Here is a 10476-nt window from a genome sequence, read left to right on the forward strand (position 1 = left end):
ATCGTATAGAGCGAATTTTCATAAACCGATGTGTTTAACGCCACTGTAAACAGGAATTGGAAATCGAATTTATAATTCACAAATTGCCTGCAAAAGCGTCTATAATTTCGTTGACGTGAAAATTCACGGGGTTATAATTTCCAAGCGCTACACTTAAATTATTTGCAGTGATAGCCAATTGCGTTTGCTAGCCGTCAATGACTTTTCGTGACATTTTCAGCTCGCTTGCTCTCGACCCATCCACGTGTGTGATCTCTTTGATTTGATCGAAATCATATGCGGAACAATTAATTATTTTTATTAATAAAGTGCGGCCGATAATATCCCGAATAAAACACGCAGAAATACCGCGTAATGTTTCATAACAAACATCGAAGTATTAAAGCCAAATTGTAATCGATTTTCTGCACGAACTTCGATATTTATTGGATTTGTGCGAAAAATACTACAAAATTAATCAATCTTGTCGCGGATTAATTTTTTTAATTAAAAAATTATTGATTTGAGAGAAATCTTTTCTCTAACGGTTATTTTTTTAACGGAAAATTTACATATATTAAGTTAATATATTTTCCACAGAAATAATTACATATATTAAAATTTAACTTATAAATTTATTTTTAATATAAAATCTTTTGTAACTTTTTTTCCACAATTTTGATAAAAAAGAATCTTTCACTCAATCCTTTAAAAGTGTCTTTAAAAACTTAATAATGCTTTATTATATTAGTTTATCAGTATACAAAATTATTTTAGAATTCATTATTTAATATTTGCATGTTTTATTAAAAATATACTTTTTTAAAACTGATCATTAATAAATTTTTATATCGATTCAGTTTACTTCTCACGTTTATATCTGGAAACTGTTATTAATTGAGATCTCGAAATTACTACAACATCGTCTACAGTTCAAGTTGAATTACCAATTATCTGTATGTCAAATTTACTAACGATAATTACAGCTATTTCTCGCACATTTGCGTTGATCGGTTCTTGTGTTTACTGACAACATCAAAGAGTGTTTTAATCGCGAGTACATTCTCGGCATTCGTGTGCAGTTGAGTGTCGTAACACGCATTGAAATGCGAACCAACTATAGCGATACGTTTTTTTGTTTAAATGATCAATGGAAAGCGGGGAAAGCCGATTTGATGGGAAAAACGACATAGCTTCCGATATGCTCTGATAACTCGTAAAATAATTCAATAAATTAATGCCACCTATCCAATAACATGATTGGATGTTTTACGTAATCCCGCAAAAAAATTCCATTGCTGTCAAAACTGGTGACCCAGTCGGTCGTCGTGAAACCAGGCCATCATTTTTTTTTATCCATCTATTTTTAAACCCGCAATTTAACAACGGAAAATGCACGATGCAAAAAAAAGTACATCAAATGATGGAATTGGATTGGATTGATTTTAAAGGGAAATGTGTATTTTCTCTAACGATAATATTTTTTCTACGTAAATTTTACATATATTTCATATTTCCCACAAAAAAATTAATTTATTTTAATGTAAGTCTTTTGTGCAGTTTCACGATTTTGATAAAAAAGAATCTCACGCAATTCTTTAGTAGAACACATGTATCGTTTGTATCGCGATATCTGTAACAACAAAATGTATTCGATGTATTTGGTATATGAACTAATATTCAGCAGTAACGAGAGAGTTGATGTTTATTTATACGCAGGCAAACAATTATTAATAATCTGTAATTCGCGTTAGCCTCGTTACCCAGTTGCAGAATCGTTATTCAATAATCGATAAAACTCCGATTGTTTCGATGTAAAATTTAATACTATTAGTATTTTCTGAGTTTCTATGGAACTATATGTCTCAAATAGAACAGGTATCCACATGGAAGAGAGCTTTGATGTGTTTTATTCTCGCTTCAAAGTGCTTCACTTGCGATACGCTCAGAACGATTTTGCTGAAGTATCTAAAAATTTAGGTAGATATATATACAGATTTGAAAATAACTTCGTTGGACCATGAAAATAAATCATGTAGAAAACTGTGTGTGTGTGAAGCATGATGACCAATGCTGCAAAAAAATGTTGACATTCTAGCAACTTGAGCATCCTACATATTATTTAGTAGATTATCTAACAAAATTTATTTTCAGTTTTATATCTAGCTACAATAAATTTTTAGATACTTTACTCTCTAAATTTTTTGGAGTGAAATATCACTCCAAAAAAGTTAACTGCCACTATTGTAAAGAGTGAAAAATTTGCACTCTTAAATAAGAATGATAAATTTTTACTTTTTTTTTTTAATGAGATTTATTCCAAAGAAAAAAAATCTCACTTTTTTTAGAGTGAGATTCACTCCAAAAAAATGAAAATCTGTCATTCTTCAAATGTGCAAATTTTTCACTCTTTTTTTCAATAGTGGCAGTATTTTAACTTTTTTGGAATAAGTTTTTACTCTAAGAAATTTAAAAATTGTTAAAACCGTTTTTCCGTATATACATTTGATTCAAAAAATCTTCTTCAATGAGTTTTACAAAAGAAAATTTGCTGTTCCTAAAAAAAAATCTTGTAACATTTACACTTTTCGTAACATGTAATGCGTGAAACTAGTTTCTCATAAAGGCAACCGCGATCACATTGATAAAATGGAATTGAAGTTTGTAGTTGGAACTAGTTTGAAAAGGGCACTCCTGAGATCACTTCGCTGTTCTTCCTAAATGTCGTCGATAATACAATTGCAGTCTACACGCGGGGATTACCTTGGATTATACCTATCGTTTTACCTTTCAGCGAAAATTTGATTGATTGCAATCGAATTGCGGTTGAAAGGCTTAGTTCCAAGTCAATTCTTCTTAACCTCGTACGTTCTCAATCTCTTAAAGAATATTTTATCTCTCACGGAGATTGTTACGGTTTCCTCATAGCTTCGCAATGTATAATCTTCATTCCTTTGAATTCGGGACGTTTTGGAAAGTTCTCCAATTTGTGGCTTCCTTATTTTATGTATAATTGCTTCACATATAAATACCTTGGCAATTAAATCATATGTTTCCATGTGCGAAACTTGCAAAGTTAAAGAAAATATCTAATTGCGCAAGAAGATTAACTGTTAAGTGTATATAGATTTATGATAACTATCATGCTGCGAGAAAATACATACAATGTACGTGTATTAAGCGTATATATGTGTATATTACTGAAGAAAAGCATCAGCGTTCACGTTGAAAGATTACCCAATGTAACGGAAGAACTTATAACAGCAGGTTTTCGAATCTTTTCAATTTGCAACGCGTCAAAGCTGATAGAATTCGCGCCTTTTGTAAGAAAAATAAGTTTCGGTTCTATATTGTGATATTAGAATAGGATGATCGAACCTTCGCTTCCGAAGATCAATTTTCTTTCCCGAGATATTCACATACCGTATTTTTGACATTTTTTATTATTTAACTTTATTTCCAATAATTGAACGCCATATAAATATATTTTATTTATGTATGTCAAATTATGTAGAAGAATATGTAAAATTATATTTTATATAATCTAAATGGAAAGGATTTTAATCGATAAAAAAACATTTCTCATCAATTTTTTTATTTGGTTTAATTATTTTCAAATGTCATCAAATCGAATATTATGTACCAATTTATAAAAGCATTTAATTTTAACAATTAATTAAACTTAAAAATGATTAAACTGACGTGAATAGAAGCATTGAAAAATCACAAAAAGAAACGTTTGTCTCTCGGTCGAACTTTCAGTAGAGAAAGATGATAATTTTTCCAAAGAAGAAGCTTCGATTTTATGCTATGTCATTCATCTTTCAAATGCATGGTATCAGTTTATTCTCAGAAATTGTTATATCCATCGGAACGATCGTGGGAGAGGTAGAATCGTTGTTATCGACGTCATTCCCGGTTTCTCGATAACGGACAAACGAGGCACGAGCGTGAGCGTGGCTTATCACCTTGTTATCGTTATCGCATCGAGTTATGAATGGGCGGGATCGCGCCGTGCTACGACTGTTTAACTTGAGGGGTAACGTCTTTCATAACGAACGAAGGAGCATCTCGCTACAAAATTAGAAAAAAGAAATACTACCGATCGCACTGTTATCGACCGATAATTGGTCTAAACTCGGATAAGGTGGTTATATCCGTTATTATTTTAAAGGATCAGAATTTATCTAGTCATTTTTCAATCGCAGCACATGCGCGAGTTACACGAGTTACGCGAGTTACATCTCTTTTTACGACACGTACATGATAATGCAATTATATATATGGAATGCAGATAAAAGTATAATAAAATAATTAGCTCGAATATCGAATTTATAAAGTCGATTGCGCCTTAATGAAAATATAATTAAAGTCGATTATCCGCGATAATTTATGTCCTCAATTTTTAATGTTAAACATTTTCGTACATCGGTCCTCTCGAATCACATATTCGATTAAAAAGTACATTCGAAATTGCGACAGATTGGAAAAAGATTTGTTATTACTGATGATACAAATTTGTTGTGATCTAATTTAAATCAAATAAATACCTACTTGAAATGTCAAAAATTTCACGATGGAAGAAAAGTTGTAGATTCGTTGTTGAAGATTCAATGTTGCGTTATTTTTTTTTCATTAGCGAATAAAGATTAAGGAAAAATATAAATTTTTTTTCTTTGAGATTTTTTTTTCTTCGTGCTTCTTCATTTTTTTCCGCGCGATGCTTCACGCTACTTTCGCAACTCGATATTCAAAGTTTACCTTTGAGATGAATATAGATACAAACGAGAAATTCGAAGATGAAAAGGATAAGAATTCGAGAATACGTTGCGCTCACCGCAACGTAGAGTCTGTCGCCGTCAAGATAACTCGTAGCGTTAAAATATTATCAGCCATAATTTAGCTCTTGCTACGAGAGAAGTAGTATGCGCATTACAGCTGACATACAGTATGGTACGAGTCGGGTTCGTAGCAACAAACTTGCTGGAACGAGCTAAGAAACTAAAGGCTAGCAAGCTCAGTGTAGCACAGCGAAGTATTCGTGCATGCACTTTGCCGGCAATTACGTATTTATTCGAATCCGCGGGAGTTGTTGCCACGATTTCTTGAATCCGACGTTATTTGCGACGCTGGAGATAGTAACGTTATTAATGCTGCAGTGTGTTATATCGTTGCGGTATATCATGGATTTGCGTTAAATCATACCGCGATATTCTTGCGAATGCTCAGAGATGCTAAAGAGATGCTAAATAGAATTTTTCTTTTATAAAATATAGGTATTCTACCGCATCCTTTTATCTTTTTTTTCCCCCCGTTAATTTGTCGTCGTTATTCTGCGATGTAGCACGCAAGTTTTACTTGAGAGAAAACGTATACTTGTGTTATCGTTAACTTAAAATGTTAATTTTTAACATACAGTTTTTTTCTATATAATAATATAAAGTTTTAATATTGTATATCGTATTTTTTTCATATTTCCTTTAACGACAAAATTTTCTTTTAAAGTGCAATTTTCGTTCGCCGGCAGGTACGTGATTAATTAAGCGAATCGATTTTTAATAAATAACTGCAGCGTCAAAATACGGAATAAACGGTATTCACTTATTCATAGCTTATGATGTGATTGCGCTTTTCAGTTGATTTTTTATTTACTTGGAAGTGTTGCGAACCGATTGAAGGTTCGCATTATATTCTCTAATTTCGCGCGATATTTATGTCGTGTCTGCGGTGGCTATTATCATGCGATATTGCTTGCTGGTGCAATTAGCGTAATTCGAGAAGGAAATACCGCAATACGACTGAGGCAATAATCGTGGTCGCGAACGTGGCAGTAAAGTGAACTTTTGCTCAGTGAACGAATATACGTAGGCCACGTATTCGAAACTTGTCTGCTGTTTCATTTCAAGTGCGTCTCATGAGTGCCGTCTCCTCCGTTTGTTGCGATTAGCAAGAGAGGCTGTCGACGCAGGAAGTGTAGTTGCAATAAAAACATGAAGACTCACGATGCGGTGAACAATTACGGTCTACGTCGGTGCAAATGTTACGCCGTAAAGGGCTTCTCTTAATCGGCCTATTTGCGGTTTAATGCACCCGCATGACGCGAAGCTCGAAAAAGAACTTGTATACGACGGGCTGAAGTACAGAGCGCGATTTTTTTACGAGAAAGATTTAACTTCGAGGTCATAGTCTAATGTGAGTTTAATGATCTGGATTACTCTCAGGATCTTTCTGCTTGTACCCTTTCGAATAAATCGAAAGAAGTCGTCGAGAAGATTTTCTTCATAATTTTTAACTTCATGAACTTTATATAATTTCAGCCCAATTCTATCAATGTAAGTTTAATTTTAATCTCGGTTTGCAATTTATTCTTTATCTTCTTCTAATTATAAGAATTAGAAAAAAAAAGAAATAATAAATTAAATAAAAAAAAAAATAAATGGTAAATTAATCCGAGATGAAGTTAATCTTACATTGGAAAACCGGGCCGTATACTCAGTTCCGCCAACGTAAGATTAACTTTAATCTTGGTTCAATTTATTCTTTATCTTTTTCTAGTTCTTGGGAGGTAAACAATAATATAAACAACAAATTATAAACCGAGATTAAATTAGTTAATTTACACTGAACGAGCATTACGGGCAACACGCGTTTTAATGCAGCAATCTTATTCGCGCTATTATGGTATTTAAATGTATTCAGAAATGTTTCTCTTGTTCGCATAAAACGAAAAAAATGATTCTTATTATTCTTTACTGAATTGTAAGCAAGATATATATGGAATACACGTTATATCTATGAATAAATCTTTTTTATTACTTTTTTAAATATCTGTGACATTTGAAACTCTTTAAATTATTACAAAACTCTGATTTTTATAATACATATAATATGGATATATAATTTCACATTCCTCGATGGTCGAATATCTCCGTTCGAGAAAGTCGGGAGTTTCAGATTCAATACTGAGGTAATATTTTTTGCAGTAAATTATTTGATTTTTAATACTTTATTAATTTCATTATTAAAATGAACGATCAATCTAATTAGAGATATTAATTTCGGCTTTATCAGTTCGCGATTTCATTTAGATCTGACAAACTTTATTGGCGTGTAGTTTATAAAACTGAAATACCATACATATTTGCAAAAATTTGAATGTATAAAATATGCAATATTATTAAACACTAAAATTCCACTTTGACGCAAAAATAGCGTTATTTCTATTTATTGATTTATTCATTGGTCTAATTTCGATCTCTAAATTGAATATATAATTCTTTATGTACAATTAGAATTACATAAAATATAAATTTGTACATACATATATATATATATATACATATTACATTTTGACGATAAGATAAACTCTTCAAAAAAATGTGTAAAAAGTAATGGAATTTATGATGCTATTGAAGCCAACCGCTTCCGAGAAATCCCGGTAGATTTCTCGACTGTGCCGTAGATTGTTTTCCATTGCCTCTCGTAGAACTACTTATGCGTAGAATTCTCGTACGTACGGAATATGCAAACGTGGCAATCTATGTGCTAATGGTGTTCACGTTCTCGGCTATTCCACACAATCATTTTCGTATCAGTTACACGGAGGAGATCTACCGCGACTTTACCGTTCGGTGTCTGCATGAGCTTTTTTTTTTATAGAATTTTTTTAGAATTTTAATTATATTTGTATATCCTGTTCTTACCGAAATTTTCCTGAAATGTATTCCTTACTTCGTGTGCGGCAACATTGCAGTATATGACTGAGTTAAAATTGACAATATCTTCACACGCGCTATGCAAGCGCAGTATTTTATGACGACAGTTTTACGCGAATCGGTAGATTTATGTACATGTATAGTTTTCGTGCGAGGAGTCGTTTATATTCTCACGGTGAATTCGGTCGCACTCGCACTGCAATGAATTAGTACACGTTAAAAGCGCATAAAATATATAATTTCAGTACAATATAATCGATTTTGACAATGAAATAGTACATGTATATTCTATTAAATGTAACAATGTTATTACTGAATATTTAATTGTTTAAAATATTTATGTTTCTGCGTTTAACTTTGTCAATTTTACATACAGCTGCTTTTAATATGCACTAATTTAATATAATGCGGATAATCTCGAAATCACTATTAGTTATAGCGGCCCTCGGGGCATAATTGATTAACAAATCATTTTCGATGCTGGGAATCGTGCGCGGATAATTTGAGTGAATCTGACAATAAGTCAACGCCGAATCACGAATCCCAGACTCCGTAATTCGCATGGATAACGGGCAATCAAGATGAGATTGAGGAATGCAAAAAGTTACCAGATCGATTGGTAATACTTCCCTTGAGCCATCGGAATGTTTCATTATAATTGTACGACGGCCGCTATTCAAAACGGCTAAACGTAAACTATGCTACTCACAATCAATCCAATAGAACGCGTTGATTATCGGCTGGAAGAAACACACACGTACACGTACACACACGCAGCATACATATATACATAGCGCGCACACACATAATATACTGAGAGTTGGGAAAACATGACAACTTCAACTTCTTTTCCGAGGAAGCGAATTCCATCGGTAGTTCTAAAGGCTAAGAATATAGCATAACTGCAAGAGTGGCTTCTAAAGGCGCGACCTGATGTCGCCGTCTGCTTCGAATGTGCTGCTAATCCCCGCGCTGCATCGTGACGTTCGACAGAAAGTAGTGAAAGGAGAAAAAGAAGAAAAGAATTCTCAAAAAACGTTGGTTCAATACGTATGTGAAGGTAGCTCGCGTCTCGGGATAGTAAAGGAATTTTATTTTCGCTGCACTTTTCGAAGCGAAGAAAGGAAAAATCTAGATGGAAAAGTCAGTTTTTAGCATACGCGGTGTCCTGGAAGTTTGTATTATTATTATTATTTTATATTATTACGCGTGGCACTGAATGCAGTAACTATGTTAGAGACATATATATATTTGAATCTTGTTTTCATATGAAACTGGACACAATTCAATGACACAAAGATTCGAATTGCTATTTGAATATTATTTGAACGTTTCTTGAAAATCTTGAGAAATTCTACAAATATTCCAACAAAATATTCAAATATTCAAGACTTTTGTTTTTGACTTCGCATAATATTGAAGATGATTCGAGATTTCATTATACTTGTTACAAATATAGAATGCATCTGAAAATATTTATGTTATCTGTATATATCTGAAGTTGTTTGATAATATGTTAAATAAGTAAAAATGAAAGAAGTTGACTTTTATATAACATAGCGTCGGAAAAAAAATCACGACTCAAGTGTCAGGTTTAGATATCACATGTGTCACTTGTCGCAGTATTGTAAATCGGGAAAAATTGGAAAAAAATATGTGGAGAAAATATGGAAAATATGTCAACATAGTCGTACAACTTTATTTACTTCGCAAATAACGGCGCAATCTGAATAACTGTTATCATGAAATTAATACCGTCGGCTTGTGTCTCTGCTCGTTTATTCCAGTAACCGAACTAATCAGAATGGCAGGTAAAATCGAAACAGTTGCCCAACATTCGCAGTATATTCGCGATAACAGGTCTACGATGGAAAACAGTCGGCTGGCTCGCTAATTGATACGTGTTCTAGATACCGTTACTAGGAGCTTACTTTATGCAAATAAGGCGAATGAGAGTGGACCATGACGCATTACGAGCGTGGGTGTGTAGTGAAGTGAATTGAAGCGTAGCAATTACAACTTTATGGATCGTCCCACGGGTACGGGTTGGGATGAGCGAAAGATTGCGGATACAGCGTTGACCGGCTTGAATGACACGAGTAACTTCAACTTGCATCGCGCTGTCGCAGCAGCAACTCTGCAGATCCGTTATATGCTACATGATGGAAGTTGCCCGAGGATCGTTGACCAGATCTTTCGGCTTTCATCCGAGGCTGGTCTCTCGGTGTCGCCGAACTTCGGACCGCCGAACCGAACCGATTCGACCAACCACAACCGCGGTTACAACAATGTGCTGGCACAGCAATCGGACACCATGGTTGCACGGATGGAAGGCGGCCACCCTCCAAGTGGGTTTCAGTCGAGAGTGCGATTTATTAATTGACACGTCTGAGTATCATTGTCGACACGCCGACGAGAGAAAAAGAATCGAAGCGGAAATGTCCGGAGACATTATCTGCATGCGGGATGTAACATTAATCATCGCGCAAATGCACGAGAAATAGAGCTTATCACAAAGTACGCGTGTACGAACATTTATTACAGCTAATAATGCCAATTGCATTTACGATTATTTACTCGGGTTTTTTTATTTCCCAGATTTTCAATGAATAACTCTGTTCTTTTAAAGATCCTCCACGCATTGCCTAGAATACTTTTATCTCTCACAAAGTACACTTTGCATCGCTGTACTTTTGCTGCTGGTATCGTTGAATGTATAAAAGATGTAGGTAGTAAAAGATATCAATGTCAAAAACACTCCGGATATCAAAAGCAAAATGCC

The 10476-nt window shown here is 33.9% G+C and overlaps 1 long non-coding RNA gene across 1 annotated transcript in view; it reads left to right on the plus strand.

The window, feature by feature from the left end:
• The window catches only part of LOC108755485, a 47645-nt gene extending 37871 nt beyond the window's left edge, over nucleotides 1-9774 (plus strand). The window contains exon 3 of the long non-coding RNA XR_001939769.1: nucleotides 9605-9774. This is a non-coding gene — a long non-coding RNA (uncharacterized LOC108755485). The remainder of the gene's footprint in view (nucleotides 1-9604) is intronic.
• The last annotated feature ends 702 nt before the right edge of the window (nucleotides 9775-10476 follow it).

The sequence above is a fragment of the Trachymyrmex septentrionalis genome, unplaced genomic scaffold (assembly GCF_001594115.1).
Source record: "Trachymyrmex septentrionalis isolate Tsep2-gDNA-1 unplaced genomic scaffold, Tsep1.0 scaffold87, whole genome shotgun sequence".
NCBI lineage: Eukaryota > Metazoa > Arthropoda > Insecta > Hymenoptera > Formicidae > Trachymyrmex > Trachymyrmex septentrionalis.